Source organism: Oryctolagus cuniculus, chromosome 6, assembly GCF_964237555.1.
Source record: "Oryctolagus cuniculus chromosome 6, mOryCun1.1, whole genome shotgun sequence".
Classification (NCBI taxonomy): Eukaryota; Metazoa; Chordata; class Mammalia; order Lagomorpha; family Leporidae; genus Oryctolagus; species Oryctolagus cuniculus.
Genome location: NC_091437.1, coordinates 150,093,170 through 150,119,396, shown reverse-complemented (window position 1 = coordinate 150,119,396; position 26,227 = coordinate 150,093,170). Strand labels below are relative to the sequence as shown.

The 26,227-nt window shown below is 45.3% G+C and overlaps 1 long non-coding RNA gene across 1 annotated transcript; it reads left to right on the top strand.

The window, feature by feature from the left end:
- The first annotated feature begins 70 nt into the window (after nt 1-70).
- On the top strand, nt 71-26,227 carry LOC103348128 (uncharacterized). Its single transcript, XR_007919174.2, has 3 exons — nt 71-392; nt 15,180-15,332; nt 25,299-26,227. It is a non-coding gene; the product is annotated as an uncharacterized lncRNA (long non-coding RNA).

Genomic DNA, 26,227 nt, shown 5'->3' with positions numbered 1-26,227 from the left:
AACGGGCCGGAACTGAATGTCTCGTCGCGATTGTTGACGAAAACGCCCTCGTTGCCATAGTGAAGCCGCAGTCGCCATTTTTATTGTGGTTGACCGACGCTTGTGTCAGCCTGTGAGGAAATGAGTAACAAGGAGTTCTATGAGCTGACTACAAATTAGTCGGTGTCCTGTGGAAGCCTCTTACGTTCTATTTAATGCTAATCATGGCTCTAAAGAGAAAAGTCAACGTGAAATAGAATTTGGAGAAAGGCTTCCCGGAACCTAGTGCTACTTTCCGGTGATCAGCCTATTTGCTCTAAGTGAAGCGTCAGAAGTAGCGCCCCCAGTTCCCCTTTCTTGAACAGAAGTGGCCCAGGAAACAAGTGGATGGGAGTCAGAGGACCTAAGTTCAGGTAAATCATGCCACCTGGCAAAACTGGACTCTCCACCTGTGAAGTGGAAATTACCTTAGCTGTCTGCAGAGGATTGCTAGTCATTAGAGAGAGCATCTGTAAAATGTTTTGACAATTGTTAGTCAAGGGTAGAGACTCAAAGGGCATCTACTATAAACTAGAAAGCTGAATTGGTTAGAGGGCAAGGCTTTGATGTGGATGAATAGGACAAAGGAGAATTCCTTAGAGATACATTCAAATAATGAAAATAAGGACAAACAAGCCCTATTCCTTTTACTGACCTCCTGCCATTCTCAGAAACTTTTTTTTTTTTCAGATCCCTCTGTTTGGGAAATACAAAGCTATGGCTAAAACTCTTGTTTCGCAACAGCTATTGAGTATCACTCAAGTTGTTAATGTTTTTCAGTTTCAACTAAGATCCCATGGAGACACATTGAGCAGGACTAGGATAAAAAACTGGGTTCCTCCATACCTCCTTGAGACTAACTGTTCCCATGTAGGCTGACTTAATGGCTTCTAACCTCAAGCACCTAGGAATCTTTGCCGGGTGGTTTTCTCAGGCCACCACAACTGGCTTAGCGCACATGCAGATCAGGTTAGAAGTGCTGGGGGAATGACCAGTGGAAGCTGATGAATGTCTCAAGTTACTCATACCTTGGTCGGAATGCTTCCGAGGTGCATTCATGCTGCCTCTTAGAGTCCCGTCAGGATTTCAGTTTTTCTGTAATCATCTCCATGTCTTGCACTTTCAAGTTTTCCTCTTTCCTTCTTTCCCTCTGTCTCTTGGATCACTTCCATCAATATACAAACACGTTGCCATTTGCCTTCTTTAATAACCTCTCTCAATGCTTCATCTCTATGAATATTCCCGTGTTCTTATCTCCTACTCAGACTTCCACCCTGAAATCCCAAGTCCAGTATCATTTGTATCTTGATATCTCAACTTGGCATCTAGTAGACAATGCTTACTTAGTATGTGTGAAACATACTTCTTTTTGCCACTATCTCCCATGTAACCAATGGCATCATGCTATCTACCATCCAACCATTTAGTCATTAACACAGTTTATAAATTATCTTTAATTGCCCACCCCACATTTTCCTCATCTCTCTAAAGCTGTTTGGTAGCTGCCAAGGATTTATATATTCTGAATACTCTAAAATTTAAGACAAATCTGCAAAAAGTTCAAGGAAAACCCATGTCATGAAAAACTCTCTTGAATTTCGAGTTTTTTGCACCCAAATGAGCTTATCATTTAGTTCCATTTTTCCACAAACTTTCTGAAGTCCTTTCATATACCAAGTTAGTCAACCTCTCTTGATTTCTTCCACCACCTTCTTTTTTTTTTTTTTTTGACAGGCAGAGTGGACAGTGAGAGAGAGAGAGACAGAGAGAAAGGTCTTCCTTTGCCGTTGGTTCACCCTCCAATGGCCGCCGCGGCCGGCACATCGCGCTGATCCGATGGCAGGAGCCAGGAGCCAGGTGCTTATCCTGGTCTCCCATAGGGTGCAGGGCCCAAGCACTTGGGCCATCCTCCTCTGCACTCCCTGGCCACAGCAGAGAGCTGGCCTGGAAGAGGGGCAACCGGGACAGAATCCGGCGCCCCAACCGGGACTAGAACCCGGTGTGCCGGCACCGCTAGGCAGAGGATTAGCCTAGTGAGCTGCGGCGCCGGCCTTCTACCACCTTCTAAGCACATGAATTGTGCAGATATATCCTTATCAAACAGGATTTGTTTTCCAAAATATAATTTCTGATCATATCCTCCCTGCTGACAAATTCTTCCTTTCTAACCATTGTTAATGTAATAAGGTCATTCCCAGGCCTACTAGGCCAGGCATGATTTGGATCTTAAATCTCAGCCTGAGATGGAACTGTTCCCAGGATAAAGACACGCAGGGACACTCATCTCTCTTCACTTTCAAAAATAGGCCAAGGCTTTTCTTGTGCCTCTGTCTATACACTTGCTCTTTTCTTGGTTTGAAACACCCTTTTCCTAGATCATGCAATGGCTGGGAATTTGTCTTAAGGTCATCTACTTATAGGCCTCTATTAAACACTTTCTCTGAAAGTTTCATTCTCCTTAGTTTACTGTTGTGTCTATTTAATCCTCTGTTGATTTCTTCTTTTTTCCTTATTTGTTGTTTGTTTATTCTTAAATGTCTCTCTCAGTACCAACAACAAGTAGTGTTCTTTCTCTGTCTACTGCTATATCCCCAGAATTTCAGTCATTGTCCAATATAGTAGTACTAAGAGAACGGCCACTTTGAACACCAAGAGACTTGTGCACATTTGTAGCCATACAAGGAGTGTGGAAATGATCAGAAGGTTAGAAAACGATTGATAAACTCAAATAGTCCATGCTATTTAAGTGAATGATGATAAATACTTCAGAGGAAATATTATACAGTTATCAGTATAATGGTCATAAAAGTTTTTGTTTTTTATTTGAGCAAGAGCTGAGAGAGAGAGAGAGAGAGAAAGAGGGAGAGAGAAAGAGAACGAGATCTCATCCACTAATTTACCACAAATGCCTGCAATGGCCGGAGCTGGGCTGGGCCAACACCAGGAACTCAATCTGGGTTACCCATGTGAGTGGCAGGGACCCGACTATCTGAATCATCACTGCGGCCTCCCAGGGTGCGCATTAGCAGGAAACAAATTGGGAACCAAACTTAGGTACTTTGATATGAGATGAGGGCATCCTAACCAACAGCTTAACCGTTAGGCCAAGTGCCCAGCCCTATACAAATTTTAATGACAGAGAAAGTTATATAGGCTACGCCTTAGATGGTGGCATACTATATATGTATGTATATAACAAGTTTATTAGGATATGCTCTAAAATGTGATTCAAGTGATTTTCTGTATGTGAAGCAATTATAGATGATTCAAGTTTTCTATATTTTTCTCTAGTTACAAATTATATGTGATAACCAAATGTCGTTTTTTAAAGATTTATTGCAAAATCAGTGAAAGAAAGTGAGACACTCACACATACACATACACATATGCATACACATACACATACAAAGAGGGAGAGAGGGAGAGAGAGAATATGAATCTTCCATTCACTGGACTACAACCCAAATAGCCACAACAGCCAGGTCTTGGCCAGTTTGAAGCCAGAAACCAGAGAATTCCATCCTGGTCTTCCACGTTGGTAGCAGTGGCCCAAGCACTAGGGCCATCCTTTGCTGCCTTCCCAGGCATGTTAGCAGGAAGTTGGATTGGAAGTGGAGCAGCCGGGGCTGGCGCTGTGGCACAGCAGGTTAACACTCTGGACTGAAGCCCTGGCATCCCATATAGGTGCCGGTTTGAGACTCGGCTGCTCCACTTCCAATCCAGCTCTCTGCTATGGCCTGGGAAAGCAGTAGAAGATGGCCCAAGTCCTTGGGCCCCTACACCCACGTGGGAGACCCAGAAGAAGCTCCTGGCTCCTGGCTTCGGATTGGCACAACTTCGGCCGTTGCGGCCAATTGGGGAATGACCATCGGATGGAAGACCCTCTCTTTCTCTCTTCTCTCTCTGCCTCTCCTCTCTCTGTGTAACTCTGACTTTAAAATAAATAAATCTTAAAAAAGAAAAAGTGGAGCAGCCAATACTAGAACCAGCACTCTAACATAGGATGCCAGCATCACAGGCACTGGCTTAATTCACTGTGCCACAAGGCTGGTTCCCAAAATGTTATTTTTAAATCTTTAGAAAATCTCTGATGCATTAAGGAAATTTTTTCTGGGTCCCATTCAAATGAAAACTCCCTTTAGTTTTCTATTTATGGCAGGGGATGGGAGAAGTCATATGCAAAAGGTGTTCTTTCTCTAGGTTTCTTCCTCACCCAAAGCCAGTCTGGAACTTTGAATGATAATTAAAATATCATATATAGACTTTGACACAGGTTACACCTAGCTTTTTATCTGAGCCACAAAACTGGAGTATGTGACTTGAAAGCTAGATCAATGCTGCAGCGTTGGAAATGGTTCTTTTAAAAAGTTGCAAATATGCAAAGAAGCTGCACTTGTAGGTGACCACCTTCACCCACCATCACTCAAGCATGTGAGCTTATCAGTACCATCACTTGAGCTCATTACAATTAGAATGATGCAGAAGCAGCCAGCAGGGACAACAATAAGATAGTAGACAAGCCAGGGGAACAATTATTTAGTAAAGGAGAGGTAGACTCGGGAAATTCATTGGAGAGGGGGAAGAGTGGTGGGCAAACTGTCGCATATTGTATCTTCCAAAATGGCCAGAATGACTTTATTCTACAATAATCTCAGTCAGAGAAGCTCCAGCTGGAGATGTGTTTGTGTTCCCAGCCTCCTCTCAATGGGGTGCAAACATATTGAAGGGACCCAGCCCCCTCACAGGACAGGCTGTGTGCCTTCTTTAAGGGCTTTGCTTCCTGCAGACCATCAGAGTCCCTGTGGGAAGGAGGTTCTGAATTTGCCTGGGCTGGCTGTGCCCAAGGGCTCTCCACCCAGCCCCCTCCCCACCCCCCACTCCATCCCGAGAGGTCCTGGAGCCTGGAAATAGCGAGGAATAATTGTTCCCCACTTTTCTCTCCTCCTAACTTTCTTCACTTTGCTTTCTGTACCCAGCATGCCTTTCCCTTCTTCTGAGTGCCTCCTCCCTTGTTCCTTGGTTTTGGCACTCCTTCTGCACCTTTTGCCAACCTGCCCTGCCCCACTCACTGCTAAGCTCATTAGAGCAGGGGAAATTGAACACAATGCAGTTCTTTCCTTCACAGAATGCAATTTGAAATTGTAGATACAGTCATACATAACTTCAGTGCCACAGATTCAGTGTTACTGAAGCTGCCATTAGGAGTGCTTTGTGGTAGAGGGCTGGTCTCCTAGCCGCCAGATCTGAAGGCAGGGAGCAGCCTTCACGGATTTCATCCATGGAGCAGGCACCGAAAGTTAGATTCCGTGAGTCAGGCAAACGGGGCCCAAAGAGCTTCCTTTGTGGATTCTGTGCTGTTCTGACTAGCAGTGTACCACAGCAGTGCATGGTGTAAAATGCTTACTGATTATTTGGAAGATCATTAGTTATATCAGACCATATGGGATTTGTTGTTGTTGCTGTTTCTGTTTACAAGTAAACTTCAATTCCAATGTGTACTCTGGGCATACTTTCTTTTTTAATTTCAAATTTCCAGTAGCCTGCTTTTTTTTTAATTTATTTGTTTATTTGAAAGTGAGAGTTACACAGAGAGAGGAGAGGCAGAGAGAGAGAGAGAGGTCTTCTATCCGATGGTTCACTCCCCAATTGGCCGCAACTGCTGGAGCTGCACTGATCTGAAGCCAGGAGCCAGGAGCTTCTTCTGGGTCTCCCATGTGGGTGCAGGGGCCCAAGGACTTGGGCCATGTTCTCCTGCTTTCCCAGGCCATAGCAGAGAGCTGGATCAGAAGTGGAGCATCCAGGTCTCGAACCCAGCACCGTTATGGGATGCCAGTGCTTCAGGCCAGGGCATTAACCTGCTGCACCATAGTGCCGGCCCCCAGTATCCTTCTTTTCCAACATTACAGCATCTACTACAGTTTTGCTCTTATCATGTTTTCCTATTTGACTCTATGAGCAATTGTGAAGTCAGAGTGTACATCTCTTTGCATCACCACTGAATTCCTAAGGCCTCTATCAGGAAGTCAAACAGTTGTTTAATGAGCAACGATATACTTTGCCCTTGTGAAAGCCAAGTTTCCAGCTCTCAGAAACTATACTTTCAGTAATGCTAAGCCAATTTAAACATGTGAATAACAAATATGTTGCATTTTAAATAAGATTGTGCTAATTAGAGCTTTTCTCCCTTCTAATAGTGTCTGCGGCCAGCCCATTTTTGTTTATGACAATGAAATTCTTCATATCAAATGAAAAAAAAAAAAGCTTTGTGAGCATGGAGAAGAGATCAAATCCTCTTCTCTTGAATTTGCAGAACATCTCCGATTGCTTTTCCTCACCTCACCGAATGCTCCTTCCTAGAGGTATACAGTTCCCAGCTGTGTGGCCCAGATGCCTCAAACTCAGCACTTCCCGTGTTCAACTCAACCCATGTTCTCCCCTTTGCCATGTAGCTCAGAGATGCCCCTGCCCGTCTTCCAGTTGTTCATGTAAGATTTAGGACTTTAACTCATGCCCACCAGTTCATCTTCATTTTTAATAGACTTGACTTGATGCATAGTTCCCCACAGAACCCACTTCTGTGCAGTGACATCATCCTAAACCTGGTCTCTAAATTGTCCTTCAGATTTTTGAAACTTTATTTGAAAGGCAGAGAGACAGAGACAGAGATCTTTCATTCACTGGTTCACTCCCCGAATGGCCACAACAGCTAGGTTTGTGCCACGCTGAAGCCAGGAGCCAGGAACTCAGTGCAGTTCTCCCACATGGTAGGCAGGGACCCACACGCCCTAGTCATCAGCTGTTGCCTCCCAGGGAGTACATTGGCAGGAAACTGGATTGGAAGCAGAGGAGGGACTAGAACCCATGCACCTGATAGGGGATGCTGACATCCCAAGCTGTATCTTGGCCACTATGCCAAATGCCCACCCACAATCTCTGAATTTTCTTAAAGCTTCCTGCATGGATCGCCTGCCTTGGTTTATTTCATTGGCAACATACTATTATTTGAATAAGTTTATTTTATGCCAATGTACTTGTGGTGAAAACCAATGTAATCAAGAATTTTTTGCAGAAGCCTTACTTTATTATATTCCCAGAGTGTCACGTTATAGTACATACTCTGTCAAAATTAGATATGTCATTATTGTACATTGACTTTGAATAATTCATATTGTGGTACCTAGCACTTGTGGCTTTGTAATATCTAAATTTATGAAAACTTGAGAGAGAAAAGCCAAATTTAATAAGATGTCTGTATGAAAGGTTCTCACCATAATTCATTACTAGATTTTTTTTTATTTGACATATAGAGTTAGACAGTGAGAGAGAGAGAGAGAGAGAGAGAGAGAGAGAGAAAGGTCTTCCTTCCATTGGTTCACCCCCCAAATGGCCACCTTGGCCTGCGTGCTGTGCCGATCCGAAGCCAGGAGCCATGTGCTTCTTCCTGGTCTCCCACACCGGTGCAGGCACCCAAGCACTTGGGCCATCCTCCACTGCTTTCTCGGGCCACAGCAGAGAGCTGGACTGGAAGAGGAACAGCTGGGACTAGAACCCGGTGCTCATATGGGATGCCTGTGCCGCAGGCGGAGGATTAACCAAGTAAGCCACAGTGCCAGCCCCTACTAGATGTTTGTTTTTTTTTTTTTTAAATCTTTATTTATTTATTTATTTATTTGAAAGTCAGAGTTACACAGAGAGAGAAGGAGAGGCAGAGAAAGAGAGAGAGTTCTTCCATCTGATGGTTCACTCCCCAAGAAGCTGCAATGGCCAGAGCTGAGCCGATCTGAAGCCAGGAGCTTCTTTTGAGTCTCCCACACGGGTACAGGGCCCCAAGCACTTGGGCCGTCTTCCACTGTTTTCCCAGGCCATAGCAGAGAGCTGGATCAGAAGTGAAGTGGCCCATATGGATGCCCATATGCGATGCGATGCCAGCACTGCAGGTGGCAGTTTTACCTGCTACGCCACAGTGCCGCCCCCCCTTTAAAATACTTATTTATTTGAAAGTTAGAGTTACACACACACACACACACAGAGAGAGATGGTTTTATTGAATCTTTTTTATGTTCTAGAACAGCATCCCAGCATGAATTATTTTATATGGTATGCTTATCCTTTTACACATGAGTCTGTGGTGTTTGAAATGTAAACAGAGGAATAAATATTCAACCCGTGAGCTATAACCAGAAGCATCTTGATTTTGTCCCTCTGCTCACTGGGGCAGTGTTTCCCTTGTCCATGCACAGAGAGTCAAGCTATCTGTATCTTTTCTTTTTTTCTAAGTATATTTATTTATTTACTTATTTATTTATGTTTGAAAAGTAGAGTGACAAAAAGAGAGATAGTGTCTTCAATATGTTATTTCATTCCCCCAAACACCCACAACAGCCACGGTTGGGCCAGGATGAAGTCAGGAGCCAGGAACTTCACCTTGGTTGAGCCAGTCAACCCACCTGGATGACAGAGACCCAGGATACTTGACCCATCACCTGCTGTCTCCCAGGGTGTGCATTAGCAGGAACTTGGATCGGAAGCTGAGGTGGGACTTAATCCCAGGCACTCTGATAGGGGATGCCAGCCTTGCAAGTGGCAGTCTAACCCCCTGCACCACAATGCCAGCCCCTACGTGGCCTTCTTTTATTCTCTTACACTTAACATACTCACTTCTTTCACTGCAGCTCATATTCACGGCTGCTCTCACTGCTCGGACACCTGCCTAACAGCTTATCCTTCAGACCTCATGCCAAACAGAAGCTCCTCAGGACTGTTTCCTCTACGTCCACCCCTCTCCCCAACAAGCCATATACCTCCCTACCTAGGGGTCTCATAGCACGATCTTCTTCTCTTATAGCACTTCCAAGTCATTCTTCTAATATTTTTTTTTTGATTAATGGCTATCTTTCCCCAAGTGTGTAAATTCCACGGAGTAAGAGCTGCACTTCCCCTCATTGTTGTATTGGTGTGGACCTGCCACATATAATAGGTACCCATCGAATATTTGTACAAGGAGCACATGAATTAACAATGAATGAATGATGCCAGGAGAGAAAATCCGAGCATGGCCTGAAAGACTTGTTTTTTTTGTTTGTTTGTTTTTTTGTTGTTGTTTTTTTTGACAGGCAGAGTGGACAGTGAGAGAGAGAGACAGAGAGAAAGGTCTTCCTTTGCCGTTGGTTCACCCTCCAATGGCCGCCGCACCGCGCTGATCCGATGGCAGGAGCCAGGAGCCAGGTGCTTTTCCTGGTCTCCCATGGGGTGCAGGGCCCAAGTACCTGGGCCATCCTCCACTGCACTCCCTGGTCACAGCAGAGGGCTGGCCTGGAAGAGGGGCAACCGGGACAGAATCCCGCGCCCCGACCGGGACTGGAACCCGGTGTGCCTGCACCACTAGGCGGAGGATTAGCCTAGTGAGCCGCGGCGCCGGCCTGAAAGACTTGGTTCTAAAACACTGCCACTAGATGGCAGCAGCAACCAGCAGTAAGGTTGCTGAAGCCTCTAAGTACAGAGGTTTGAGTTTCTGATGCCAGGACTCGCAGGGCATTTCTTCACTCATCTCCGTCAGTCCTCCCTTACTGATAATAGGGATAGTTCACATGTGTGAGTGTGTTAGGCAGCAAATAATAGAAACTCCAAGAAACTCTACAGTGGGTCAGAAGACATATTTTTCTTTTTTCTTGACCTTTATTCAGTGTCATTGTGACATATAACCCCACCAGTCCACTTACAGAATGGATTCAGACTTAGGAAGAGCAGCAAAAGTGAGACTTTACTAAGGATCTTGCAGGATCTGGTGGCTGGTGGGCCAGCACACCTAGTGTGGTTTCAACAAGCGATTTATTCCCTGTTATGCAGGTGCCTCCCCGGGTTCCTCATTAGCTGACTCTGGAGTTTTACAATCTTCCTGGCACTTGCTTCAGCTGTTTTGGCCACTCCCAACATCTGTTTGCCTATGAACTTTCCCGGTGCATATAACGTAGCTGTGATGCTAGCTAGCTACATGTCACTTTCACACGTCTGCAAGCAGTTAGGCTAGCCACTTGTCTACTCAAAGCTTTGAAAGTGAACCAAATGTTTACTGCTCGCATCATGATCAGACTATTACATTTAGAAATCAATAAACATGGGTGCAAAAAAACCCCACCAAACTACATTAAAAACTGTAGTTGGTTGGAACGCTTTATGCTTTCCACGGAAGAGAAACTAAAATAACCTGTTACACAGTTAGTCACAAATACAGCCCTCAAGGGTTTTCTTTCATTTTGTTTTGCCAAAAACATGAGTATTACCTAAAACATGTCTTTCTCTGTGGCAGCTAGGTTCTGCCACCACCATGTTTTGCTTAGTTCACAAATACATTGCAACTTGTAGCTTCTCTGTCACTTCTTTGGCTGCTCTCTTTTGCTAAGATTTGTTTCCTGGTGGTTATCAAAACCTTTTGTCACTGCCATAGCTTCTGCTGCGGAACTGCCATCGCCACCTTGGTTTGTGGTATGGCCAAGTGTTGGTCTCTACCACCAACTGGACAGAGCTTCTGTTGTCAAAGTTGCCTCCTTTCATAGGTCCAAAATTTGAAGACTTAACTGCTGAAATCACGTTAGCTTTCTTTCTTTTTTATTTTTTTTATTTTTTTGACAGGCAGAGTGGACAGTGAGAGAGAGAGAGAGAGAGACAGAGAGAAAGGTCTTCCTTTTTGCTGTTGGTTCACCCTCCAATGGCCACCGTGGCCGGCGCGCTGCGGCCGGCGCACCGCGCTGATCCGGTGGCAGGAGCCAGGTACTTATCCTGGTCTCCCATGGGGTGCAGGACCCAAGCACTTGGGCCATCCTCCACTGCACTCCCTGGCCTGGAAGAGGGGCAACCGGGACAGAATCCGGCACCCCGACTGGGACTATAACCCGGTGTGCCGGCGCCGCAAGGCAGAGGATTAGCCTAGTGAGCCACGGCACCGGCCCACGGTAGCTTTCATTCCCTCCACAACTGCTTCTATCTTTACCATATCCGTTGTGGTCATCCCCACTGCCACCATATCCACCACTACCAGGACTGCCACCAAAACCACCATGACCACTGAAGTTTCCTCCAAAATCAAAGGATCGTTCCCACCAAAACCACTTCCACACCTGCCACCGAAGTATCCAGAACCACTCTGGCGTGCTTGGCTGGACGAAGGACTGGCCACCTCAGGCTCTGACAGAACTTTCCTGACCTCACAGTCGTGGCCGTTCACAGATGGTGTTTCTGAATGACGATCTTAGCCACAGAATCTTAGTGTCCAAGACGGTAAAAAACAAGCTCTTCTTTTTGCCACTGGCTTGGTAAGTCATGATTTCAGACACTTCAGTTTTCCCATGCTGTTTAAAATTATCTCTTAGGCATTCTTCAGTATCTTCTTTAATGTCACCAACAAAGAAACTTTCTTTTTTTTTTTTTTTGAAGATTTATTTATTTGAAAGACAGAGAGGCAGAGAGAGAGAGAGAGAGAGAGAGAGAGAGAGAGGTTTTCCATCTGCTGATTCACTCCCCAAACTCCCCAATTGGCTGAAACGGCTGGAGTTGTGCCAATCTGAAGCCAGGAACCAGGAACCAGAAGCTTCTTCTGGGTCTCTCATGTGGGTGCAGGAGCCCAAGGACTTGGGCTATCTTCCACTGCTTTCCCAGGCCATAGCAGAGAGCTGGATCAGAAGTGGAACAGCTGGGTCTTGAACTGGTGCCTATATGGGATGCCAGCACTGCAGGTGGCGGCTTTACCTGCTAGGCTACAGTGTAGGCCTCAACAAAGATACTTTCACAGTTAAGTGGATACCTGGTCTTTGGGAATTGTCACTTGAGAGAGCCCTCCTTGGCTCCACAGCCCTCCATCCTTACATTCATGGCAGTGTCCACCTCCCCTCAAGGGAAAGCCCCTGGAACACTTGAAGTTTGGATTCCCATTACCATACAGTCCATGAGTCCTCTCCATCAGTCAGAATGGAGAACACTCAGACTCTTGTCAGTCAAACCTCAGCTCTCTCGTGAAGAACTTCTTCAGCTGTCTGGGCTCTTTAGGAGACTGACTGACACATGACAGCAGTGAGAATAGACGCTTTCACAATGTCTTCCTTGGTGCAGTCCACAGACAAAAAGGAGAAAGCTAAGCAGCATACCCAAGAGAGGTAGGTTCTCCTAACATAAAAAGAGGTTCAGGTTAGTGTGGATGCCCAGGGAAATCCTCAGTAAGCCAAGCTCCTCCTAACCTCCCTGGGACCCTCTTACATGTGTCACTTCAAGATGGCCACTGTGCCTCTGAGGCTTCCTTGGCACCTGAGAACAGAAAGAAGCAGGAAGTGTCTGTCCCATGGACTTTGCCTACCACTGTGGGACAAAGCATGTTCTCATGGCAGTCCTGACTGCCGGGGAGGCTGGAAAATACGTTGGTTTTAGTTTTTGGCCCTGTAATTGAGGAAACATAAAGAAGAGGGAGTGGACATTACTTGTTAAGTGGCCTGTCTCTAGGCTGTGACAAAGCACCTGGCTCTGGAGAGGGAGTTAGAGCAAAGATCATCATCTATAAAAGTTTTAATAATGTAGTTGAGCCAAAAAAAAAAAAAAAAAAAAACCAGTTGAGCTGACTCTTGTTGCCTTCACCTTCACCCAGGAAGTCTTACATATGAGTATTTCTGAAAATTCTGATTCAGATTGAAGATCACTGACTATAGGAAGTCCTTTTTCTCTCTCATCTGTGTTTCTTTCTCTCTTTTTTAGGACAACTTACAAAAATAAGCTAATAAAGGTTTTAAATTATTTTAAATAGTGGAACTGAGGAAAACAACATTTAGCAAGTTATTCACAGTGTACTAGGCACCAATTTCAATGCTTTATACCAAATTTCCAAAATTTCTGTGAAATATGTGCTATTATTACTCCTTTTTTTAAAAAAAGATTTATTTATTTATTTGAAAGGCAGAGTTAGAGAGATGGGGGAGAGAGAGAGAGAGAGAGAGAGAGAGAGAGAATGAATCAAGATCTTCCATCTGCTGGTTCACTGCTCAGATGGCTACAATAGCCAGCACTAGGCCGGGTCAAAGCCAGGAGCTAGGAACTTCTTCCAGGTCTCATAGTAACATTAGCAGGGAGCAAGATCAGAAGTGGAGCAACCAGGGCATGAACTGGTGCCCATATGGGATACTGACATCACAGGTGGCAGCTTAACCCACTATACTGCAATGCCAGCCCCTACTATTAGTCCTTTTACAAAATTGCTTTTAATTGTGGTAAAGATCACAAGATATAAAATTTATCTTCAACCATGTTTAAGTGAACAGTTTAGTAGTGTTAATATATTCATATTGTTGTGCAACAATCTCGAGATCTCCAGAACTTTTCATTTTGCAAAATTGAAATTCTGCACTCAGTATTTAGTGACTCCCCTTTTACTCCTTCTCTAAATCTTTAAACATTTCCTTTGGGAGTGTCACCAGCCTGGTAGCCCATTAACACTCTGGTAATGCAGACTCAGCACCTGATAATACAAGTGCCTTCGTTGTCCCTGGCATCTGTGACTCTATTTTGTGTTTCTGGGAGTTTCACTACTGTGGATTCCTTCTAAGTAACTTACACAGTGTCTTTTTGTGACTGGCTTGTTTTGCTTGGCATAATGTTCTCAAGGTTCATCCATGTTGTGGCATAAGACAGTATTTCCTTCTTTTAAAGACTGAACAGTAATATTCATTGTATGTGTATATCATGTTTTTCTCCAGTGATGGATGCTAGTTTTGCTTCTACTTCTTGACTATGAAGAGTGCTGCAAGGAATGTGGCCATCCAGTGAACCCTGTGTTAGAGAAAAGGACATTGAAGTCCCCGAGAGGCTGTCAGCCAGCTCGGAAGTAGTAGAGCCAGGAGTCACATCCAGATTGGCTGCCTTCTGAGTCTTCATTTTTAACCACTACTGCTACTTTCAACACAATTTAGGAACACAGGTTTCTAGGTGACTCCAAAATAATGCTGTGTATGGTCCCTATGGGTGAAGAAGGGAAAGGTTAATTTTTCTTCCTCTGTATATTTTGGGGATGTCACAGCTTTGATTCCAATGTCTGCATATATGTAAGGAAGTACAAAATATGTTATCACTAGAACTCTTTGCCACAATTTGTAAATAAAATGTATAGGTACATAGGTTTGGAAGCTCTTTGGATGATGCCGGCTAATAGCCTGGGACAGTGAGTACAGTGGACTCAAGGCACAGATGCACTTGTATTACCAGATGTTGTGTTTGTATTACTGGGGGGAACCTTAATGGGCTACTGGGCTGGTGTACTCCCAGTGAAATCTTTAGAGGCTTCACACCTCCTCTGGCTGTGGTGAGATTTCTGTGAGCATTCTCCCCATCTTCCTGCTGCACACTGAATGCTTCTCACCTGCCTGGTCAATCCATTCACCCTAGGCTTTGGGAAACCATTGAGAAAAGATGACCTCTCTCAGCCCGGAGAGAAGGATGAGGGCACTCCTACTCCTTGTCTGCACCTAGACTTCCTTCACCTTTGAACTCAACTCGAGCATCATCTCCTTCCTCCTTCCCCCTTCCCCAATCATTCTCTCCCATCCCCTATCACACCCTCAAATCTAAAGGAAATCATGCCTTGTGGGGAGCAACTGGGAGCAACTCGGACTAGACTAAGTTACTGGAATTAAGACTTATTCTATGCATCTGCTCTCCCACAATATGGCGCTGGGAGAGGAGAAAACAGCTTCTACGCAGCTGCCTCTTGCCAACTTGAGTGATGACCTCCAGGAGCTGATCCTGCTCCTGATTGGAGGAGAGCAGCGTACTCGGCGTGTGGGTAGCAGAGTTGGGATTGGCGGAAGAGGACTATAAAGGAGGAGAGAGACAACATGCACCAGGAACATCTAAGGGGAACATCTATCTGAAGGAACACCTGTGCAGCCCCCGAGAGAGCCGGCCAGCGGTGTGCCGCTCCCCCGCGGAAGTGGGGAAAGTGGCCAAGGGGAACCGCCTTCCACGGAGGTGGAAGGGATGGTAGCCAACCCGGGAAGAACCAGCAGCAAACCCGGGGAGGGCCGAGCAGACGAAAGAACAACACAGGGTCCTGTGTCGTTCCTCCACGAAGACGGGGAGCGACAATGCCTCTTTCTTAGTGTGCCACTAAAATCTCTGTTCATTGCTCACAGATGGGGGCAGATGCCAAAGTACAGAGATGCATGTCAAGAATGAAGATCCATGGCTTTTGTTCTGCCTTGACCCCCACGGCAGTGCCCGGGTGATGAGGTGCACGATAAGTAACCATTCATCAATCTGTGACGTCTCAGATTTAAGGTCACCAGGTGGGTAACAATCTCACCGAACTGAATGATGGTGTAGCGGCACAGCTCACTCAAGGACCCACCAGCGATAGCATCAGCGAGTGTTTCTTCCTGTTGTTTGAGCATGCGCAGCCTGCTTTCCTGTTCTCAGCTTGCTTGCCCAGACCCCTTCCAAGTCCTGAGGTGGGATCCTTCACAATGTCTGCACAAGGTCACATTCTTTTGTAAGGTTTGCAAAAGTAAGATGCTGTACCCAAAGGTTGTTGAGTTCACCATGTCGCTCCATTCCGTCTTCCCCTTTGGCATATTTCCCGTCAGGTAGGATGTCGCTGGAGTGATCCCAGGCATTATGGAGACCCAGTAGGTTGTGTTTGTATTATAAGATGAAAATGCATTTAATTTTGGCTTCATGGGCTGCATCCACATGATTTCAGTCACTTCCATGTGTAGTTAAGTTCTTGCTAGCCATTCAGGTTTAGAATAACTTCCAGCAAGAGTCCCGCTGCTCATTGCTGACTCTGGCATCTTGGCAAGAAAGGGCAGGATCAGATGATGTGCACATGTTCTAAGGTGCAGGGCACTGGAAGGATGTGAGTCATACAGGAGAAACCAGGTTGCTAAAGTACAGAGATCAATAACTGGTGCACAGAAACTTCTTTAAAGCTTCAGACGAGTACAATTTCAGAAGGAAGATTCAGTTCTTGATAGTTGTTGGTTAAAATAGAAATACTCACCTGTCAATAATGCAGCATAGATAATTATAAACATACCATGCATTTAAAAATTTTATGAGAAGACTGCTTAGAGGAAAATGACATCCATTGCAAGTTCAACTCACTGTCAGAGTCTTCCAATTCAAAACCCACAGCACCCATTCAGCCACCTGGATGGAACATCAAAGCCTTAGAATCTCACTGCAGGCCTATCTTGTAGAGTCCACATCTTACTGAATAAACTATACATTGTCCAACCTCAGGGGTGTCCAACTTTTCTCAGTTAGATCTCATATTGATAGAACAGGGGAAATGCACAAATAAATATCTCGTAGTGAGAAACTTGCTTTAGAACAAGACCATACAACCAAGTAATAGCAAGGACAATAGCAAAAAGGAAGGACGACCTGGCTATTGGATGCTTAGAATTCAGTTTACCAGAATTTTTGTGTTTGTAAGCCATAAACTAGCAACAGTACTAAAAATGGCAATATGTCTGTGGTGACATTGCATTTTTTATGCATCCAACCATTGATAATGAAAAACAAACTTCTGCCAACCATGTTAGAGGAAAGACTGAATCATATTTCTGCTCCCTCTGTGGAAAATGATACTTAAAATAATTGTTGTCATATGTGCAAAGGATCATTGACTGTGAAGCTAAAAATTAAGAAAAAAAATCACATTGAAAAAGTATTTTCACTGGGGCCTGGTGCTGTGGCATAGCAGGTAAGGCCACCTCTTGCAGTGCCGGTATCCCATATTGGCACCGGTTCAAGTCCTGGCTGCTCTTCTTCCTATCTAGCTCTCTGCTATGGCCTGGAAAAGCAGTGAAAGGTGGCCCTTAAGCCCCTGCACCCATGTGGGAGACCCGGAAGAAGCTCCTGGCTCCTGCCTTTGGATCAGCTCAGCTCCGGTCATTGCAACCATTTGGGAAGTGAACCAGTGGATGGAAGACCTCTCTCTGTAACTGCTTTCAAATAAATAAATATTTTTTAAAAAGTATTTTCACATATAATAATGGTATTGTTTTTCTGAATTTTGAAATATTTGTGAAATTTATAAGTCTCTTAAAATTAACAATACTCATATATTAGAATTTATTTTCTTATTCTTTTTAAAAAGAGATAGTGCATTCTTTTTTTGAGTTTCATTTTTATTTATTTTGAAAGAGTTATGGGGAGAGGAGACAAAGACAGAGACAGAAAGAGACAGAGATAGAGAAAGATCTTCCATCCTCTGGTTCACTCTCCAAATGGCCGCATTAGCCGAGGCTGGGCCAGGCTGAAGCTGGAGCCCAAGCTTCTTCCAGGTCTCCCACGTGGGTGCAGGGCCCCAAGTACGTGGGCAATTTTCTGCTGCTTTCCCAGACACATTAGTAGGGAGCTGGATTGGAAATAGAGCAGCTGGACTCGACCCAGCTCCCATATGGGATGCCAGCATCAGCTTTACCCACCAAGCCACAGTGTCAGCCCTTATTTTCTTAGGCTTAAGTAAACATTCATTTTGGTTCTAATTTTGCATTTTTAACTTTTCGTTCTTTTCTTAAAGGGGGCCAGGGGCCACAGATTTTAAGTCCCAAATCCCACAGAACCTGGCTGTTCAGAGAATTCCCTGGCGGGTCTTATTTACCTGATTTCTCTTCTCCTTCAGCTCCAGGCCCCCACTGCAATGCACTATCAGGTACAGGCCACAGGTAGAGTTTGCCCCTGGATACCTATCCACTCCATTTGGATAGAGATAATAAATAATAAAGTAGTCATTGCTTTATCTTCTGTGATTGAACTTAATATTTCACCTCAGCACACCCTTCCTCCAAGCTGATATAAAAGTGACCTCCTTCCTGGCTTTCGCCCACTGAGGGTTGGGCTTTGGATTGAAGGCAGCTCCCCTCACCACTACACCCCCGATGCCAGCACTGGGCCATGATTTGAGACCCTCCTGATACCTGGGATTCTGCCACGATATGAAGATTGTGATGATGACAGAGTGGAGGGATGAGGGTCCTTTCCAGCTGTGAATCCCATTGTCTGTATCTGGGAGCTTCCTGGGCTTCCCTACCACACATGGGACAGGGACCTTTTGAGGAGTCGCCCTGATTTCCCATCTTGCCAAGCCCAGGGCTATTCTGAGATGTCAGATCTGCTTCATTCTTCACTCCAGAATGACCGACCTCCCTCCTGTCTCCTTTCTCCTGTCTCAAATCTCCATCCAAGCAGAATGCATCTCTCTTGCTTTTGTCCCAGGCTTCTTGCCAAATCTTTTAAGTTGTGCCTGTGATTCCTCCTTGACCTTGAAGGGCAGGTTTCTTTTCTGGGGGGGGGGGGATGCTTTCAGGAAGATGGGGAGACAATTTATGCTCTTTCCTGTTACTTCCCTCTTGGGGCGATGAGTGGTAGGCAAACCAGAAACTTGAATTGGGGAATAAAGGAAAAACTGGGAGAACATACCATGTGTATCCATATTTCAAAATATGTTTCTCAGGCCCTGTTCTATGAAAACCTTACAAATTCCACTTAATTTGCATGGCAGCCTTGTGGATTGCCCCATTGACAATGGCACTAAGGCCTAAAGAGACCTCATTGCTCATGCAAGATCACACAGCTCTTGTGTGGATCTGTCCCGGCCCCATGGGCATCCTCACATGCCCGAGGCTGAGGATCTGTATTGTGAGAACAGGTTCAGGGCTTAGGGAGGTGGCATCTAGGGCAAATCTGGTGCCAGGGAAAGACAGCTCGATTGTGGACATACCAGCTCTTCCAGTGAATACAGTGTGACCCTGGGCTTATCACTTAAATAATCTGGGCCTCAATTTCTAGATGAGTAAATAAACAGTGAGGAGCTGGATTCTCTGGGCCCCAGTCTCCTTAGAAGAAAATTAATAATGTAGACCTGGATGGCTTCAAATGCCCTTTCTACTCTGGAGGTTCTGTGGTTTCCAACCATCTTCTAAATTGCAGTCGCCAAAGCAATTTCCTTCAGTCACACACAGACACACACACACACACACGCATACACACACACTTAATCTTAGCATCAGAATGATCTGGGGGAGCAGGTTTGAAAGGTAAGACCCTAGAATCACTCAAGATTAGGCAAATTTGTATCTAAATAGCTGAGGGTAGGACCCAATGATCTCTGTTTAACTAATTCCTTCTTAGGCAACCTAAAATTTACCTTACGCTATTGAAGGCTCTAGAGAAGTTAAAGAGAAACAAATAAGAGCAGGTAACTGGTGTGCAAGACGGCCCGGAGGCTGCTGTTGTGGAGGTGGTGAACAGACTGGTCTCACGGAGAGAAAAACCCCAGTGGACAGATGCAGAAGATGGATTTTGGAAAACGGATGGGCCAAACCCTGAGAGAGCATATACTTTTCAGTTCGTGTCCATTAGATTAAAATGCACTTATCCTGGCAATGACAAAGAAACAGCAGTGCATTCTAAGCAAATCTCTAGACTCTAAGGTTTTTTCTTGGCAATAATATGAACATATTTTATCCCAGCCATTTAGGAAAATAGTAAGCAGAAATTTTTCTCTTTTGCAATTGAATTTTCACTGAGTATATTTTAGTATGGCTGTTCCACAAGGCTAGACTTTTTAAAAATTCTATCTATTTAGAGAGAGAGAGATAGATTTTTTTTAACTTTTATTTAATGAATATAAATTTCCAAAGTACAGCTTATGGATTACAATGGCTTCCCCCGCCCCCATAACTTCCCTCCCACCCACAACCCTCCCCTTTCCCTCTCCCTCCCCTCTTCCATTCACATCAAGATTCATTTTCAATTCTCTTTATATACAGAAAATCAGTTTAGCATATATTAAGTAAAGATTTCAACAGTTTGCACCCACATAGAAACACAAAGTGAAAAATACTGTTTGAGTACTAGTTATAGCATTAAATCACAATGTACAGCACATTAAGGACAGAGATCCTACATGAGGAGTAAGTGCACAGTGACTCCTGTTGTTGACTTAACAAGAGAGAGAGAAGATTGATTTCCCACTTATTGGGTTCACTTCCCAAATGCCAGTAACAGCCAGCACTGGGCCAGGCTGAAACCAGGAACCAAGAACTCAATCTGGACCTCCCACATGGCTGGCAGGGATCCAACTACTTGTTCTCTCACCTGCCCCCTCCCGGGGTGCTCATTAGTAGGAAGCTGAAATAAGGAGCAGAGCTAAGACTCAAACCCAGGCACTCTGGTGTGGGGTGCAGGTACCCCAAGCAGTGTCATCCTCTGTGCCACGTGCCCACCACAAAAGACCAGGTTAATTAAGCATCACAGTTCATTCCTTCCAGATTCTAGAATAATGGCCAAAAGTGGAGGGACTTCCTGAGTCTGAACCCCACCTGTGCCAGCTATCCTGTGATGGCACCTGTGTCACATCAACCTTGGGGAGGTCACTCAGCCTCTCCTCATTATTTTCGCACCTGTACAGTGATGGTTATATCGTGAGCCCTAAACACAGAAGGTTGCTGTGAGCCTTAAATAAAGGTTTGAGCATGACTCTTAGTAGATGCTATTTTCTGCTATCATTTCCTCATGGAGAAGCCTGGCTTATATATAGCTCTCTCTCCAGAAATAGCCCCCCTTGAATTTTGCCTTAATCATGTTTCTCCTGCACATAGAGGGGCCTGCAGCTTTCCCTCTCCTTCTCCTGTGAAATATGAAAGATGCCAAGCTGAGCGTGAGCTGTAGGGGGAAGGGAAACTGAGGAGAAAAAGTTAGGTGAGTCAAACAGCCATGACTCCCCGAGTGAGTCTGTATCCTTTCCTTGCCACATCTGGATGGACGGGCATCATGGCACATGGTCTTGGCACCAGACACACCTGAGTGAATTCAGACCTGCAATACTGAACACCAAGCTCTGTGTCAGGCTATGGTGATGCAGAGATGTGCAAGGCAGTCATGGACATGGGTTCCATTTCTTCTTCATTACTTTCTGTTGTATTAGCCGGAACAAGTCACTTATGCTCTCTATGTTCAGTTTTATCTTTATACTGCTGATAAAAATTGCACCTACCATAGCAGAGTTAAAGAAGATACTGTATATGAAGCATGGAGAGACACAGAGAGAGAGATCCTCCATCCACTAGTTCACTTCCCAAATGGCCACATTTGGTTGGGCCAGGCAGAAGCCAGGAGTTTGGAACTCCCTCCAAGTCTCCCATATAGGTGACAGAGGCATAAGTGCGTGCACCGTCATCTGCTGCCTTCCTAGGTGCACTAGCAGGGAGATGGATTGGAAAAGAGAAGCCAGGACTTGCACCAGCACTCCAATACGGGGTATCAGTGCTGCAAGTAGCATCTTAACCACTGAGCCACACTGCAGGCCCTTCTTCCCTCCCTCCCTCCCTCCTTCCTTCCCCTCCCTTCCTTCCTTTCCTATCTTCCTTCCTCCCTCTCTTCCTCCCTCTGTCCTTTTATTTGTTATCAAATTTCATATATCTCATATATACAGATTTAGGAACGTAGTGGGATTTCTCCCTTCCTCTCGCCCCCTCCCCCGCCAACCCCTCCTTGCCCTCCCTCTCAGAGTCCCACTCAACCTTTACCATGGTCTGTTTTCAGCATACTTAATGATCATATAGTTTCTTTTTAACAAGGGAAATACACAAGCCTTAAACTCTCCATGCTTCTGTGATGGTTTAAACAATTGTTTAACCAATGGGAGCATAGCAACCAACATCTAAATACAGTTTATTTTTATTAAATCCCCCCTAGGAGCCTTTCCCAGATTTTTATCTACTTAACATGTGCAAAGAGACACTTTGTTCCTAACCATTAATAGACAATTTATGCAAACTACTGAGCCTCAAGGGCATGCTAACCACCTAAACTTTCTCCTCTCTCCCTCAGAGGAGGCGAACCTTTGGTGCTGGGCTCCTACCCTAGGAAGCTACAACCCACTTGGTCGCAGTCTTTTATACCTTCACAGGGCAGGTAGAAAACTTAGCAGTCCCTGGATCCCACCTTTTTTCCTGCTGGAATGTTGAGCCTTGTCCCAGTCCTACTTTGTTGTTGCTGCATTGTTCTGTACATTTATAGGATGCTTCAGCTATAATTGATATCGGTTTCATGACCACATCCAAAATGTTTAGTTCCCAGGTTACATTTTATTTATTATACATGCCTTGCTACAACTTGTGTGGTTTTATCCTTTGAGGTTCCCTTGGCAAATAAAATTGTTATAATTTATATGAATTGTACAAAATGTATCAATTGAAAAAAATACTCTTGAGAGTTTTGTGTATCTGTGTAAACAGACACAGTGAGTTGAATAGTGCTGGAATCCCAGAATTCGACCCTGTTTGGAAGTAAGGTCTTTGCGGTGTAATTAGTTAAGATGAGGTCATGCTGGATTAGGGTGGGCACTGAATCTGATGACTGGTGTTCTCAGGAGAAGAAAAGGGGTGGCACAAAGATACACACGAGAGAAGTCCATGTGGCGATGATGTCAGAGGGTGGTATTGCATCCACAAGCTAAGGAAACTCCAGAATGACCAGAACCACCAGGAGCCGGGAAGAACCAAGGAAGCATTCTTCCCTGGAGCCTTCAGGTGGAGCATGGCCTTGCTAATGCCTTGATTTTGAACTTCTAATTTACAGGCCTCGAGAAAACAGTTTTCTGTTGTTTAGAGCCCCCCAGTCTATGACAATTTGCTATGGCAGCCTTAGGAATACATAAAATCCTGCAGAATAAAAACTGTCTTCAACATTGCGCATTCATTTGTTTGTGTATCCATCCAGCTGTCATTTTTGTGTGCCTGTGTCTGTGGGCAGTGACCTAGACCTGGATAGCACGTGGATTCCAGGTGCAGTTTCTGTCCTGTGTGGAGCAGACACGGCTGGGCACGGGACCTCTGTGGTTGCAGCTCTTGGGGCTTGCAAGGGCCCTGTGCTTGGTTTAGAACTCTGCTGTTGCTGTCTTGAAAGTCTTAATAACTTTTTTGATCCTATAAAAGTTATTTATTCACTATTCATAGAACATATCCCCCATAAAATGTACATGTAAATCATTAAAAAATATAATTTGGTGAACATTTTCTCATTACAGAACATACTAAATCAGCTGGGATAACAGCTCTCTCTCTGCCTCAGAATACGCTAATTATAGCACCCAGAGGCTCCTTTATCTCTGGTGCAAAGTTAAACACTTATTTGTGGGATTATTTCCTAATATGTATTTGATGAGGCAGAGTTAACAATTTAATATGACTAGTATATTACAGTAATGGCACGATAAATCAATTTATTATAGATTGAAACAAAAAATTTCTTCATTATTTGTATTAATGGGGTACAAATACTGGATCCTTTTTTAAAAGGCAAATCGCCTCAAAATTACTTATCTTTGATAGTATATCAGGTTTTATGATTATGTGAGGCTGTGAATGGTGTAAAAGTCACAAACAGTACACCTCAGATAAAACAATAAGGCCAAACATCATGACCCACTAGGTTGTAATCAGTAGACATTTATTGAATATGGGAACTATCTGTTTTTCTATCCAATTATCTCGTTCAGTGTTTTGTCCACTCTTCCAAGTGCAACAAATTAGTCACTGAACATACTGACTAGGAAAGTGGTGAGAAGAGATGCCCTGTCAGCCGGATGTCAAGTATGACTGGAATCTATGTAGGAGAAAGTGGTTAAAGGAGGCAACTATCTGGCATTTAAGCAAATATACTCAGATCTCACCAAAGCAAATGATTAAGCAGAAAACACTGGCACAAAGTAAACAAAGGAAAGGTTTGCCAATAGTGGCAAAAATGGAATTTTAAGGAGAATCCAGAAAAAATTTATTTGGGCCACACCTTTTCCCACCTGATTCAGTTTGAGAGACCAAGAGGCACTCTAGGAGGCTGTGGCTGTCTTCCTTGATATTTTTTTTTAATTTTTAAAAATTTTTTTTGACAGGCAGAGTGGACAGTGAGAGAGAGAGAGAGAGACAGAAAGGTCTTCCTTTTGCCGTTGGTTAACCCTCCAATGGCCGCCACGGCTGGCGTGCTGCAGCTGGCGCACCGCGCTGATCGGATGGCAGGAGCCAGGTACTTCTCCTGGTCTCCCATGGGGTGCAGGGCCCAAGGACTTGGGCCATCCTCCACTGCACTCCCTGGCCACAGCAGAGAGCTGGCCTGGAAGAGGGGCAACCAGGACAGAATCCGGTGCCCCAACCGGGATTAGAACCCGGTGTGCTGGCGCCGCAAGGCAGAGGATTAGCCTAGTGAGCCGCAGCACCGGCTGTCTTCCTTGATATTAAGACATCCAAGTTACCAATCATTTATTATGGACCTGTAGCCATGAATCAGTATAAACCTGCTCATATTTAATGATTAGTTTCCAACAAGTACAAAGTTGAACTTCCTCTTCTTTGTCTTAAAATGGGTACTTTCATCAGACTTGAAGGGACCTCAATTATTCCATGTGGTTTTGGTAATTTAATTCTTTTATCTTTTCAGCCCAGAGTCAAGACAGTCGTACAGTACTCAGAATGCAGCACGTTCCACCCACCCGTTGGTGGTTCCAGCTGCTCTTCTTGGATTCTTTTTCCACTTTCAGATCTTTCTGGAACTGTAGCAGGGCATGGCTGTACCGGGGATTCCAGCTGCAGATTGATCTGTCGTTGTTGGAATTGCTTCTGCCCCAGCGAGGTCTTGCAGTTGAGCTACTGTTTCTAGGACTTTAAGATCTGTAGTTGTAATTAAAAGACCATCTTCTTGGTGGCCTTCTTTCATAACCTTGGCCTCTAGAATGTCTGTATCTGTCATGATCATCATTTTTAAAATTTTTTTTTACAGGCAGAGTGGACAGTGAGAGAGAGAGTCAAAGGGAAAGGTCTTCCTTTACCGTTGGTTCACCCTCTAATGGCCGCTGTGGCCAGTGTGCCGCAGCCGGCGCACCGCGCTGATCCGAAGGCAGGAGCCAGGTGCTTCTCCTGGTCTCCCATGGGGTGCAGGGCCCAAGCACCTGGGCCATCCTCCACTGCACTCCCGGGCCACAGCAGAGAGCTGGCCTGGAAGAGGGGCAACCGGGACAGAATCCGGCACCCCAACCGGGACTGGAACCCTGGGGGCCGGCCCCGCAGGTGGAGGATTAGCCTGGTGAGCCGTGGCGCCGGCCCTGTCATGATCGTCATTTAACGTGAAGAACCGCTCGCATTCCCCTCTCCCTTGGCTTTCATCTGATGTGGTAACCCCCAGTCCCCGCCTGTGTAAATTGTCCTTTAATCTGACGTCCTCCAATCCGTTTTTCTGTCACTGTGTAGAGCTGCTTCAGCATCGCGAGCATCCTCGAACAGCATGAGCAGATCCTGGATGGCGAGTGCAGAGATCAAGTGGATCACACACATCAACTCTCGACTGTAGCGACCAAACGTGAGCCACACATCTTCAGAGGTGGTGTTGCCCGCCACGTTCCTGACCACGAGAGGTGCTGGGCGCGGGGCTCGGGTTGTATGTGTGGGTTGGGGAACTCAGGCAGCAGGACCAGACAGAGGCGAGAGTGTCGGCCAGGGGCACTAAGGCGTTCGGCAAACCCTTTGTGGCCGAACCTCACAGCCGCAGCCACAGCACTCCGCCAACGGCGGCCTCTTACTAACTCATCAACAAGGGACCCCCTGTTTGTATTTCGCACTGGGTCCCATAAATATGTAGTTGATCCTCACTAGGATAATTACAGAATCGCTGATGTTATAGAAGAGAACCTGTAATTCAGGGAACCCACAAGCTGAGGGGATGCTGCATTTGGGCAGTGAGGTAGGATGGATTTCGGAAGGGAGGAGGTTGTTTAATAACAAGATCCATCTCCAGGACAGTGATTCTGGCAGAGGGAACGAGGTGGGCCTAAGCACAGGGGTCAGGAAGCCTGCAAGATGGGGCTACCAAGTGGACTTTGGTACTGCTGGAACCTACCGTACCACTAGGGGGCGCCCAGGGAGAGTTGACGCGTGCATGTGGGTCAGATCCCGAGAGAGGCTGGGGGCAGCACCGGACGTGAGGGAGGATACTGCCTCGCAGGAGATGAATCAGATCTCTCAACTCTGTTCCTTGAGGATTGCAGCAGAGTCGTTCTGTTCAGAGACCCAGGCCACACAGACCTGCCTATCAGGAAAGGATTCCGAGGGAACAGGATAAATCGATTTGCCTTTCCAGTGTCCACCTCTTTAAGTACCAATAAATTGTACAAATAAAAAGA